At 45.0% G+C, this 14,036-nt stretch overlaps 1 long non-coding RNA gene across 1 annotated transcript; it reads left to right on the top strand.

Annotated features, from left to right (window-relative positions):
* Positions 1-11,686: 11,686 nt before the first annotated feature.
* LOC115408752 (uncharacterized) lies at positions 11,687-13,463 on the top strand. Its single transcript, XR_003933793.1, has 3 exons — positions 11,687-11,785; positions 12,237-12,287; positions 13,372-13,463. It is a non-coding gene; the product is annotated as an uncharacterized LOC115408752 (long non-coding RNA).
* Positions 13,464-14,036: the final 573 nt, after the last annotated feature.

A 14,036-nucleotide genomic window follows, 5' to 3' on the forward strand; every position in this document is an offset into this window, starting at 1 on the left:
GTGGTCTGATCTCTACCGTTTCACTCATCTCGTCTCTCAGGCAAAACTGTGCGACTCTAATCATTCCCAGTTCCTTTCCTCTTTTCTATGGTCCAAAGACTCCCTGACTTGCTTGTGGGTCATTTATCACTGCGTAATGGGATTGGAGCTGTTTTGGGTCAACACGCATCCAATCCGGTCTGTGATTCCTTCCTGTTTGCCAGATGAGTTATGGGAAAAAGCATCCAGTATGTGTACAAAAGGCCGCCTTGGGAAAGCAATCTTCTTTCTGGGGAGCCGCCATAATGGCAGCCCTGTTGCCACCTTTCTTGTTCCTTTGTGTGATAAATGCTCGTCTCTGTGTTCTGTGAGCGCTTCTGCCTGCGTCCTGATAGGAGATTCCTGACCCATTTTCAAGCACGCTTTCTAAACTTTCCACTACAAATGAAAGAAGCGCACACAGCTTAGATGTCCTGGTTCATCTAAAGCATACATGTGTTTTAAATCACACGATGATGTTTACTTGGAAAGCTGACTTCACACTTGTGTCCCCTGTCCATCAAAAGAGACACTCTCCAAAACACAGAAAACATCAATGGAGGTATTTTCTGAAAAGGCGTCCACATTCCTTCCCGGTGATCCAATCCGTGCTGTTGTTTGAGGTGGGAAGGAACCCCTGAGAGAGGACTCACTGATCACTTGGACACAATGCCCTGAAGGGGCCCTGCAGTTCAAAACACACCTATCCATCAGCACTCACACTGCCCCGACTCTGTTTGTTCGCCATTATCTTGACTACATGAGAAATCTCTTTTAGCGCTGTGCAGGAAGACAGATGACAGTGAATTCACACAGGCGGACTGTTCACACATTCAAACATTTGTGCGTGGATCCGCAGTCCCCGAGCACGCATCAGCACACACGTGATAAACACAGCGGACGCACTCGCACAGGCGGTCACGCAGAGGGCAAAGTTTTCTGGTGTTAGTTCCGACGGAGTGGATATCATTGGCGGTTTGCTTTGAGGACTACAGATATGTTTAAATGAAAATGATTCTGAGCAGCTGAACCACACCAGGACCACACACAGGCCCGGTGACCACAACACGGCAGAGCTAAGACAAGCTGGGAAAACACACACACACAGACACACACACACAATTCAACATCCCACAGGGCGACAACCAACATCTCAGCCATACAACTGACTATCTTCATGTATTCTTGTGTTTACACAGCGAATAGAGTTACTGTAATGAATATGTAATCGTAGAAAAACACGTGTATTTTCACGGCTTTCTGCGCAGATTGAGCTATTACAGCCTCACTGTCATCAGCAGCGTTCGCCCTCCCGGCATCTCGTCCTCCGCCCTGCCCTCCTTTACCTCCTCTTTCACCCTCCTTCCCCTTTTTTTCTTTCCCCCGGCAGTTCTGGACACGCTCTCGCTGGCTGCAGCGGTGATAATGACCAGACCTCTCGACTACCTCACCCGCCCACACATGCGCGTATACCCACACACTCGCCCGTCGGAGACGAGAAGCCCGACCAAACCCCAAAGACAAATTTGTTCCTGCGGGTGCCAGGAGACACGCTACTGCCAAGGCTGAGAGGTGCCGGCTGAAAACATACTCCTAACACACACACACACACACACACACACATGCATGCGCACACACAGAATTAGTTGTCTACCCCATGCTGCGAGAGGAAGAAAAGCCTTCAGTACTAAGAGACCTCTTGGTGAGCTTGAAGACCTGACAGCCAGCTGTACTAATATTCTGTGTGTGTGTGTGTGTGTGTGTGTGTGTGTGTGTGTGTGTGTGTGTGTGTGTGTGTAGGTGTGTGTGTGTGTGTGTGTGTGTCTGTTTCCGTGTGTGTAAGAGAGAGAAATGGTGAAACTATATCTCATTGTTTTTGTGCTCTGATTAGGATTAGCATACAGTGTATATTTGGTGGAGGAAGGTGTGCATAATTCACTGGCTTCGGGTTCGTCGGTTCTCCCTCAGACGGGCGGCTCAGCCTCATCAGCCACATGCCGAATCGCAAAACCAGAACAAATCAGAGGCATATATTTAGCATTCCATTCTGTGTTTGTGCAAACAAGCCGAGGGAGATTTTTCAATATTAGCATATTCAGCGGCGTCTTTGTTGCTGCAACCTGAGCCCCGCCAGCCCCTCCAGCCTCCCAAAAATCTTCATTCACTTATACATGGCAAGCTGAGCAATGGCCTGGAGGGGCATATATATTGGCTCCCTCAAACAGGAAGTGGCTAAATGGAGACCCAGGAGCCCCCTGCCTTGCCTCTGCCACTCAAATGCACCCGGGCTGTTTTTAGAGTGTTGGCCAATTTAACAGAATGGACAGTCAGGAGCGAGGAGAGAGGGAGGGTGAGCGAGGGAAGAGGGAAAGCTAGATTGGAGGTCAGGGAGGCAACGGAGGGGAAAAGGCATGGACTGATTGTGGCGGAGTAGGTGGTCTCACGATATCACTGCTCAAAGTGAGCAACACCATTGGCAACAGTCCCTGGTCTGTCCCCAAGTCTCCCTGCTGGAGGCAGATTGAGAACAGCTATAAGAATCGTGAGCACTTTGGAGTTTCCTCGGATCACAGTTCATCAGCATCAGCATGTTTGTCTTGGACGGAGGACCAATCAATGACTTCGGAACTGTTGGGGCTGCTGGCTCCCGCCGCCGACTATAAATCCTGCTGCGCTGATGAGGACTGGACGTCAATGTGATAATTGATGCAGCGACTTTTATTTTATACATGGCGTCTCTGGGCAAAGTGTGGTTACATCAAGCTTTTATTCAAGTCTGAGTGTGTGTGTGTGTGTGTGTGTGTGTGTGTCCATGTGTCATGTTTGATTTGTATCCTTATACCCCAGCTGGAGAGGTGCTCATGCAAAACCCTCTGTGAACTCACTGTGGACAGGACTACTCTTTTTGGCATACGTGTGTGTGTGTGTGTGTGTGTGTGTGTGTGTGTGTGTGTGTGTGTGTGTTTGTGCATCAGTGTGTAGGAGTAAAATATTACTCATATTGTTATGACATTTTCTATTTACATAAACACATTAATGGGACAAAAAGAAGGAGTCATCATGAGTCGAGCCCTGTGTCAGGGTCAGACCCGGGTTCAGGTTTGGGTTTGGAGGGGAGCTGATGATGATGAAGGTTACACACAGTCAGATGTGATTAATTCATGGCGATGCCACTGTGTGTGCATGTGAGGTTTGTGTGCTGTGTGTTGCTTGGCCCTGGGATTTCAACACCCTTATTTTGCACAGCAGAGCGGTAAAATGAAGGATAAAGTTACAGCCACAGGCCCGAATCGCAAACATGACATTTCCATGCCCTGGTATTCCCCGCTCACCTCGTCCGTCACCGCTTTCTCACCTTGAACCCGTCCATCTTTACCTGGATTCAAAATCCTGCCACGTGTTACGTCTCACACGCATGTGTATCATGCTCTTCGTGAATCTGCCTGCCCGTTGTCCTCCCAGCTGTCTTGAGTCTACGACATGGCGGCGAGCTGACGTGCGCTCTGCGGCGGAGGCGAGCCGGGACGTGACGCCGTCTGTTTGTTTTTGGACATCTGAAGTCTGACAGGAGTCCCAGGGAGCCGTTTGATTAAGGCCCTCGTTTATGTAACCGTTACCGTTCCGCGCTTCGAGTCCATGTCGTGATTATAAACAATCAGAGCCGTAATATCCTCTGGACGTGATCTGGTCACAGCTCAGAGGCGCGGCGTGCTTGAGTGTCAGTGGGTGGATGCAAGTGTATTTGTGATTTATACCGCTTATTAGTGTGTGTATAAAAAAGTGCTATTAATGAGCTGTGTAATGTTAAAAATCCTGCTGTGTGTCATGACTTGGAGAGGAAAGGAGAGAACTGCAGCCTGATTCGTCTTAAACGGAGAGAAGACTGTAAAGGGAGAACCGAACAAGTTCAAGGGAGACTTACATGACGAGGAAGTCAGATCCGCATAAAAGACTTTTAGAAAATCCGTTTTAAAAGATGCAAAACAAGAAGATTAGCTTTGGCTTTTTGAAGGGAGACAGTTGTTGTTATCCTCAAAAAAATGCACCCCTCCCCGATGAAGTAAAGACACTTTTATATTATCCAAATCACACTCAAATAAAGCGTCCATTGGTGTGGTTTTTCTTCTGGAGATCTTTTACTTAAACTTCTGAACTCTATCTCCCCGTTCCTTAAAGCTGTGTGTCATTTTGTTCATTTCTGAACGGACCTCGGCTTCTTCTGTTCTCGGTGGACTCATCTCCTCCTCTCCGTGTTATTTCCTCCATTCCTCTCAGTTAATCTTTTTTCATTCCCTTGTAACTGAACCAAATTTTTTACTTAACTAATCATTTATTTGAACAAATACCCTCATGGAGACTGATTTTCTTTCTTTTTTTTCTCTTGAATTGTGGATTTGTATGGAGCTCCCAGACAAGAGAAGGAGAGAGAGGCCAGTGAGAGGCCTCATGGGATGAGGAAGAATGAGGAAAGAAGATGATCTGCTGTTGCAACACCTAACAGGAAAATGCTGAAAAAAAAAGAAAAGAAAAAGGAAAATTGGAAAGTGGGCGGCAATGGGCTCAAATCTCTTTGACTGACCAGACTCTCGTTTGCCTAATTAGGTTCGTGTTTCATACATTGCAGAGAAAAACTAAAGACGTCAAAACAGTTCAGTAACAAATGCTGATTATTTAGTTGGACGAAAAAAAAGCGTAAACAGAGTGAAGAGTCTCTGGAAGTTGAGAGCGTCCTCAGTCGTCCTGTGCTTTGAATCCTCTTGTCTCTTCATCTCACAGCCTCACCTGGAACACTTCTCCAGCCATCCTATCGCATGTGCTGCACACACAGCTGCTTCCTGTTCTTTTTTTAAAAACATTAATACCATTAAAATCGAACATATTTCCACAGTTTCACTTTGCCTTCTTTTAAATTAATGAAAACCCTTTAAAAAACCTGCAAGTGTTCTCCTGCTGTTGCATTGCGCTCCATGTACGTCACCATAATCAGACAAAGAGATATCTTTCAGTCTAAGCTGAGTTATTGTCACAGTGACAAAAAAAAAGTGCACATAAATGAGCTTCTGCTCAACACAAAGTCCTCCAATCAGCTCCCAGGCCCGGAGCTGTTTATCTGAGAAAATAATTGTAAAGCGTTTAAAGCAGGCCAACGCAGCCTCACCAGGGAAATGCTCCGCTATTGTGTTGACGGAGAGGAAATGGCCCTGATCCTAATAAACGATGTATTTATGGAGTGAGGCTAACAAGTTGAGTCAGAGGAGTAATTTTGGCCAGCGTGTGTTTATGCACTTTTTAACAGTCTCCCTGGTGTAAACAGTGTGCCTGGTTTGCAGGCACTAAATGCCTGTTAAAGCACAACATCCCATCCAGTTCAAAGACTCTCCATCACAGTGAAAGCAAAAATAATACCATGCCGGACAATAACCACTTTTAAGAGCGATCACAGCTTCATGAGCGACGACGGGAAGAAGAGCTTCATAGAAAAGTGACGGACTCAGTCCTGAAGACCCCTGAGGTGAGCAGCAGACTCAAATCACATCACGTTTGTTTGGTGGACACTGGATGTCTCTGTGGATGGGTTACAGTTCGCTGAACAGATATGCAAACAGAAAGAATGTGAGAGGAAACCTAGAGGAAACCCACACGCACACAGGGAGAACATGCAAACTCCACTTTTTTTTAAACTAAACTTTGTGGTGTCCCATTTATAATCACATGATCAATCTTTAATCAGAGGAGCTGAATGTTATTTTCTTATGATACTGTCCAAGATTTTAAAAAAGTCCAACCCTATCGCCTCGATATGTGTTTGTATAAAGATAATTAGTATCATGTGCCAAAGCGCAGCGATGCAGTAAAAACATGAATGAGACTACAGTTTTAGAGCTTTCAGTATTTCCCAGAAGAGTCTTCCAGAGTTGAAATGTAATTCATGTTTTTTTGGGTGAGAAAAAAGCTGAAGGTAAGAGGAGGAATAAGATTATTGCTTCTTTAGTGTGTTTTTCCATTCTGGCCCCTTACGACAGGAGCAGGTGTACCCGTGTGTGTGTGTGTGTGTGTGTGTCCAGTCACAAGCTGAGCCCAGCTGAGTGTGTTTCATGTCTCACACTAACCACAGCTGACAGACACAAACTGCCACCTTCCAAACTAAACTTAAAGCGCGAACCAGGATGTTTTGCGAAGCAGGAAGAGATGTCAGTTTGGAATCGAGCATTTAGAGACCTATTTATTTCTGGGGACGGCTTGTCCTTGTGGAACATAAAGCCTTAAGTCCCCAAAAGGAAAATGACGACCTCAATTTGTAGGTGAAGACGTGTTTTAAGCTTAAAGTTAAAGTCAGGGTTAAAATTAGCATTTGTGTGTGTGTGTGTGTGTGTGTGTGTGTGTGTGTGTGTGTGTGTGTGTGTGTGTGTGTGTGTGTGTGTGTGTGTGTGTGTGTGTGTGTGTGTGTTCTTACTTATGTCCAAATTGGGGATTTTCATCAGCTCACACACCAGTTGATTGGGGACACCATTGCCTTTGGGGACCAAAACCACGGTCCCCAATTAGATTGCATTGTAGTTGCATTCAGCATGCTCTAAAATGGGTTTCTTCCTTAAAATCTCCATTGTCCCCAAAAATAGTTTTTTTCAGATTTTTTGTGTGTGTGTGTGGACCCCCCCCCCCAATCTGTGTATAACTCTACATTGCCCCTAATGGATGTGTGTGGTACTGCACGACCCCAAAGGTAGGGTAATAGAACGGATACACAGTAAATGATAATTTAGCAAAAATAAAGTCTGACTGATATATATATATATATATATATATATATATATATATATATATATATATATATATATATATATATATATATATATAATATAATATATTTAGATAATACATTTTCATCTACTGCTATCCATAGCTAGAAATGTAGCTGGCACTGCAGTAGCATGCGTATACCAGTGCTATCTGCTCAAGTCAATGGATTTGCTTAACTTTAAATAAACCTAACTTGCTTAAAGTTAAAGGTATACTGGAGGATCCTTAGAACCAATCAGAATTGTATGGTTCCAACTTATGATTGGACAGTCATAATGCCAATCAATGTGGGAACGCGTTTGCGTGATGACGTATCATGGCGAGTCGCCTCCTCTGTGTGCGCTCTTGTTTCGAGCTGCGCATGCGCAGAGCATTGTTTAGGAAGTGGCATGCAGCGGGAGCGACCATCGCAGAAGCAGAAGTCGCAGAAGCGGCTTGTTCCTCCCGCGAACACCTCCGAAGATGGCCAGCCACAAAAAAGAACATTGTTTGAGATGGCAGAGGATAGAAGAAAGGCCATAGAAAAGAAGGACAAAACGCGTGTTTTACTCGGAGATTCCTTTACGAGGTGGCGGACATTCAAAGCACAAACAGGATTTAGGATTGATCACGACATGGGGAAGTTTCTGCTGGACAGGTAACATGCTTATTATCCCATTCAAATGTGTTTCTGTTGCATAAACACGTAAGACACTACTTTACGGATCGTATTCTTATGTATGATTTGAAGAAGAGTCCGACATGATTACAAATGTGTTTTAATCCTATGCGGAAAGACGATGCTCCAGCCGCGCAGATGTAAACAAACTGACATGCGGCTGACGTGCGCGCTCCCACAGTCCTCATGCGGAGGGAGCCTCGCATGCGCAGTGCTCCAAAAATGGCAAATCGGCCATGTTGTACGAAATCGGCGGAGAATCCTCCAGTATACCTTTAAGTACAGTTGTGAGTCACACTTTGTAATATTGAGAAACCTGATTCTTTTTGCAGACTTTCAAGTTGCAATCACTTGAAGCCGGTTTGGCAACATTAGCTATGTCAGTGGTTCCTAAACTTTTTCTTGTGGCCCCCCCTTTGTAGTTACAAATATTTTCAAGCCCCACCACCCTTGTGAATGCATATACACATCTTCTTCTTGAAAACGTCTTAAGACTCGTTTCGTAAACATTGTCTCACCAATACAGAACTACAACTTCAGTGTGACATCTCAACTAAAAAAAAACTTAAAGAACAATTTTCTTTGCAAACTGTAAACCTTTTATGTGCATGATTAATTTGGTAAATTTGCTTGTACACAACAATTATTTCTCTCAAATATCAACAGGCTCTTTTTTATGTCTCAGATGTCTACTTATTCTACCTCACACTGTCAGAATCTAATATTTTGACTTTTGAGACACACAGCACACCACAATCTGTCTTCATTAGCCAAAGACTTCATCATATTTCCTTGTTTTGTTCCTTCCTTTGTTTCGTAGCCTTGCTGTGACCCCCCTTGTGATAATCTCAACAAATTCAGTACACCATCCTCATCTCCCCTTCACTGTGTCCTGACTGATACATCATCTTGTTTATTTGCATTACCCCTCCATCACGAACCTGTGCCTATCTATAACCTTCCCAAAATTGAAGGTATTCTAAGTCCTGTCATGCAGTTTCTAAGCTGGTCACCTACAGCAAACATCTTACAATCTGCTAGCTGACTGTCCTCTGAATATGCTCTGAAAAAATTCAGTCTGAACAGCCGAGGCTGCAACAACCAGCCAGTCACTGACGAGAGGTACTGGGGGTTTGCATCCCTGCACTTGAAGAGGGTGTGGGGAAGTAGAGTAGATAAAAGAAGTTAGCTATGGGAGAGCGATGATGCCAACACCGATAGAGAAACAACAGTTTTTTTTTTTAATTCGACATGGTTGACACAGGACCAAAAAGGATATGTTCAGACGCTCATCCTTATGTGCATTCATGTCAGGAGCATAAGAGGGGGAGAGGCAGAGATGGGGAAGTCCTGAAATTGAAGTCTTTATTTTGGGCTACATTTTGTGTTTGAAAAGTAGGGGACGGAGCTACGGTCCCAAACGTAAGACCTTTTCCCAAAATTTACGTCCCTCTAGCTCCACCCCCTTATGCCCCACGGGGCCGAGTCGGGTGGATTCTCGTTCAGGGTGACCCAAGCTTTTCTAACAGTGCTCTTTTTTAGGGCGTGGCTCCAAAATTTAAAACCGGTGTCTGACCCCGGCTCAGGAAATCAAGTGGGTGAAAGGGTTTCACCTCACGCCCCCCTTTTTTGGGCCTGGGGGGTCCCGACCCAAGACCGAGTTTCCACACCGCCCGGTAGAGCCCCTCCTGCCCTGCACAACACCGTTGACCCTGCCTTTCTCTGGGCTTCAGTTGCCGAATTACGGCAGGTTGAAGGACGCTGAAACGGGGTCCTCAGACAGAGGTCAAGGCATCGAGCTGTGAAAAAAGGGGGAACGCCTCCGTCTGGGATCTTCAAACTCTAGATTATGTTTCAGAGCTACTACTACATCTGAAATTTCAGCTCCTTCTGATGTTTTTTTTCTGAAAAAGTTCAGTTGTTTCCACTTGTGAATTTGCTTTCCCATTCTGTACTCTTATTACAGGGAAACTCTTCCACGCTTGGAGCTCTAGATTATGTTTCATGGCTACTGGTACATCCTCTGTGTGTAATTTCAGCCCTCTGGGACACACTGGAATGATGCTAAGGCCACAGGTCAAAGGTCAACCTCATCAAAACTCCTCCACACTTTCACCTAGGAAGGTGAAATTCACATTTTGTTAGTTTTACATGTGTCCATATTCCCTCTGTCAAATTGCTGCCGTCTAGCCCCAGTGGATCCCTTTCGGGGGGTCTTCTGAGTCCGTTCTCACGGGAAATTCCAAAAATTGCTTAACGGAGCATCTTTTGCTCATAACTTTTAAAATACTGCACCAAGCTAGCTCAAAGCAGAAGGGAATCACTGTCTCTACACCCCATTTGTGTGTGCAAGCTGTGGTGGGACCCTTTGGGCAGGAGACACATATTGAAGCCTCATCCAAGTCCCTTTCAGAGTTATTCACCGCCAGTTTCAGAGCTATTCAATGAAACGTGCGGCGTAGGTCAAAGGGCAACGGTCCGCAGGTGCTAGAGGGATGAGATCGCACACAGGTGTCAAGGACCCCCCCACCCCGGGAGACACATATTGCACCCCCATCTCCCTAGCCCCGCCCCTTTCAGAGTTATTCACCGCCGAAGTCGGTAACGGCAGCTAACGGCTAAATCCATTAACTGCACATGTTCCTCAGGTGCTAGGGGGATCGCCTCTCACAGAGATGTCAGGGACCCCCTCAGGGACACACACATCCAACCCCCATCTCCCTAGCCTCAACCGTTTAGGAGTTATTCAAGCTGGAAGTTGGGATTAGCAGCGAACAGCTAATCACAGCTCACGCCCACTTTGTGCAGTATTTCTACAAGGTGGGCAGGGCTGACCCATGCCCACGGATGTGTAAGGTCACCACAGACCAGGTGTGAAGGTTTGAGCCAGCTAGCTATCACTGTTTGGGAGCTATTAATGGAAACAGCTAAATTTGCTTCTTTTTTAGCCACAAAATGCTAGCATTTGCCTCATTTGCATATTTCTACATGTCCCGGAGGGCTGAAAATCGCACCATAGATGTGTGATGGGACAACAAGGAATCCCTGAAGGTTTCAGCCCCCCACCTATCACCATTTTTTTTTAGAAAATAAAAACGTGAAAACGCAAAATATCGAAATTTGCTTTTTATGGGTACTTCCGTTTGAGCTGTAACCACCACAGCCGGCACACATGAGCGCGGTGTGGAGAGGGTGATTTCATGCTGGTTTGAGCTCGTTTGGCGGAGTATTTCAAAAACGGCGCACAAAATATACTCCGTTAAGGTGTTTTTGAAATCTGCTCCTTCCAGCTCCCTAGAAAGGCTTCCGGTGGGGCTGGAGGACTGAGATTTCACACAGGGGATGGGGTGGCATTCCCGAGGCATAATCTCAAGTTTCATGTCTCTAGCTCAAAGCGTTGAGGGAGTTCTAGCCACATTGACCTTTGACCTTTGGGGTTAGGAGGGTCCCAGAGGGCTGATACACACAATGGATGTCCTGGCAGCCCTCATTCAGGATCTAGATTTTCAGCTCCCTAGCTCAAAGCGTTGAGGCATTCTCCTGTCTATCAGGCTGCAGTTCGGGCCTCTCACTGTGCAAGTGGAAACTGATGGATTTTTTTCAGTAAAATCTTCAAGAGAGCTGAAAATTCACACAGTGGATGTCCTGGCAGCCCCCATGCAGGATCTAGCGTTTCATCTCCCTCGCCGAAAGTGTGGCAGAGTCCTGTTGAGGTTGACCTCTGACCTTTGACCTTTGGTCTCGGCACAACCCGGGGGGGGGTCCCAGAGGGCTGATATTTCACACGGGGGATGGGGCAGCATTCCCAAGATATAATCTGAAGTTTTCTGTCTCTAACTCAATGCGTTGTTTTCATCCTCTGGGGGAATCCCGATTAGGGTTACCCAAGGGCGGACTGGCCATCGGGAGCACTGGGAGGTTTCCCGGTGGGCCGCTGCCTCAGTAGGCCGGTCGGACCACGAGAAAAAAAAAAAAGTCTGACGCGACACCGCCAACAGCGCTGTGGTCCGCTCCACAAGGAGGCTGGGCTGTCAGCTGGACAGCTCCTGATGCCATAGGCTGGTTTACCTGGGATTGCTGCTGATAGCCAATCACATTTCATCCCTGCGGTGGTTAAGTCCCACCCACTCCCTCACTCTGCAGCTGCTGTCACCTGTCAATCACACATAGCCCAGACGGACATCTGACGGCAACTTTGGATGGATGCAAGAATGCACAAAATATGGAGAAAAACAAAACAAAACGAAACGAAAAGGTGGCGCTGAGAAGCTCAGGGACAAAAAGAGAAAATCCCTTCATGACCGGCATGTAAGTTATGTTTGGTACTTGTTGATGCTTTGGTGAAAATGTCATCCATCCATCCATCCATCCATCTTCAGCCGCTTATCCGGGGCCGGGTCGGGTGAAAATGTCAATTTGGTTAAAGTGAGATAATTCAGCACAGCGACATTTCCTGTAGATGTGAACCAGGCTGTGCTGTTGATAATTATGATGGGATGGGGTCTTTCACCGTTGTAGCCACGTTGTCATCTGGTTGAAATTAACCTGTTCTTATCAATTAACTGACTCTAATACTTAATGACCATAAATTAATGAATTGTTTACTTGTCTGTACAAGTTCGCTATCAGAATAATTCAGTGATACCATCCCAGAATTTATTAATTTTTTTCTTTTTTATGTAAAATACCTACCGATGATGATGCGTGATGATGATGATTGGTAAACTAGCATAATTAATAATATTAATCTCTTATCTAGATTAACTATAACCCACATGTGGACAGAGAAGTGAATCCCAGACTTGTTACGGTAAGGCTGATGACAAAAATGCTTGTTTGCCCAACCATAACCCACATGCACTATTATCAAATGCTGCTGATAGTAAACCACTAAAACTGCACTAACAGTTTACATTGCCAATCATTTTTTGTAGTCTGATGTCCCTGCTGCTGACACAGAAGGCCAAGGACAAGAAGTCAGGTTCCCTCCATCAGTTGATTATTTCACAAGGCCAAAGCCAGACTTAGACCTCTTCCTCCATTTTCACCACAAGCAAAAGGCAGACAGCCCTGTAGTGCAGAGGCCATTTTGTTTGATGGAACAAACCAGAAATGGCGGACATATAATGAACAAACCAAAACACTCTTCCGCTTTCTTTGCATGGCTTATGCTAACGTTGAGACAGCAGCTCCTTTATCACTGACGTGACCACCTTCACCCACGAACACCTGAGAGTCGATGAGCATGAGAGCAGTGACAGTCACAGAAATTGTGCCGAGGCATATTTTCTCAGGTCCTCCTAAAAAGACCATTAAGGACCTTGTCATGGGACCTCAGATGTCACTTCACAGACAGCAAGTCCACAGGAGGCAACAGGTTTTGGAGCGCATCATAGATGTGATCAAGCTCATCGGCAAAAGGGGTTTGAGTCACAGAGGAAAGCAGGCAGAAGCAGCACACACCTTAGATGATGAGACTATTGATCATGGCTGTTTTTTAGAGATCATTCACTTGGAAAATATGATGTCTGTCTCAAGGAACACCTCACTCTCAATATAGAAAAAACCAAACAAATCCATCAGTCTGACTCTGGATCAAGAGGAGGTAGAGGTTCCCTTGTCACTTTCCTATCAAACAACCATTAACTACATCATCACCACTATCCAACACTATATGAAGGCCACCATCGCCACCGAAATCCGGGAATATTTCTATTCACATTGCTTTTAGCATGTGACTTAGCTACTTACCAATCTTTAAATTAGTGAATGACTTATTGTTACAGACTCTTGAACTCACCTTTACAATGTGACCTATTAGTTTTAACCCAGGTTTCAGGATGGGATGATGTGTTATTATAGCTAATGTCATGTTTTGTCTCTCACCCATATAGGCCGGCATGTGTTCCAGAGGGGACCCGGAGAGGACTGTAATCCACATTGTGGATGGTCGAGAACATTTTAACACAATTGACTGACAAAGGTTAAGGTATAACTAACTATACGTTTTTGGATTGTATTATTGTGTATAGTTGTTTGTATAGTAGCTGCACAGTTTTTATTTTATATAAAGGATAAGTTATCACATGATTGTATATAGCTGTTTGTATAGTTGCTTGCTGTGTAGTTTATTTGTCTATAATATATATAGAAATAATATTTACATCTATATTGTTCATCTATTTTTAAATAAAACAAACTTTGTGAAATGAACTTATTGTTGTAATTAAGTTGCCCTCTAGTGGTTTACTCATGGTATAGACAGGTGGTGTCACTAACAGACTGGCAAATAGGTAAGCTAAATTCTATTGTACCAACATGCTATAAAATCATATTATACCTGCAATTATTTTACAGTAAGCTACTTAAAGGTGTAATACAACATTTTGATTTCCGGGTGGATTACCTAAATAATTGGTGGGTCCGTTTGTCAATCATTCTGATGAGCTGCTTTTGTAAGGCGGTTCTACGTGCTTGCGCCCAATCAGCTTCTCCCTTTTGCGCATGCGCATTCAGAGTGTTTATGTAGCCGGTGAGCTTCTGAGCTAGTACTTACCGA

Source organism: Salarias fasciatus, chromosome 20 (genome assembly GCF_902148845.1).
Source record: "Salarias fasciatus chromosome 20, fSalaFa1.1, whole genome shotgun sequence".
NCBI lineage: Eukaryota > Metazoa > Chordata > Actinopteri > Blenniiformes > Blenniidae > Salarias > Salarias fasciatus.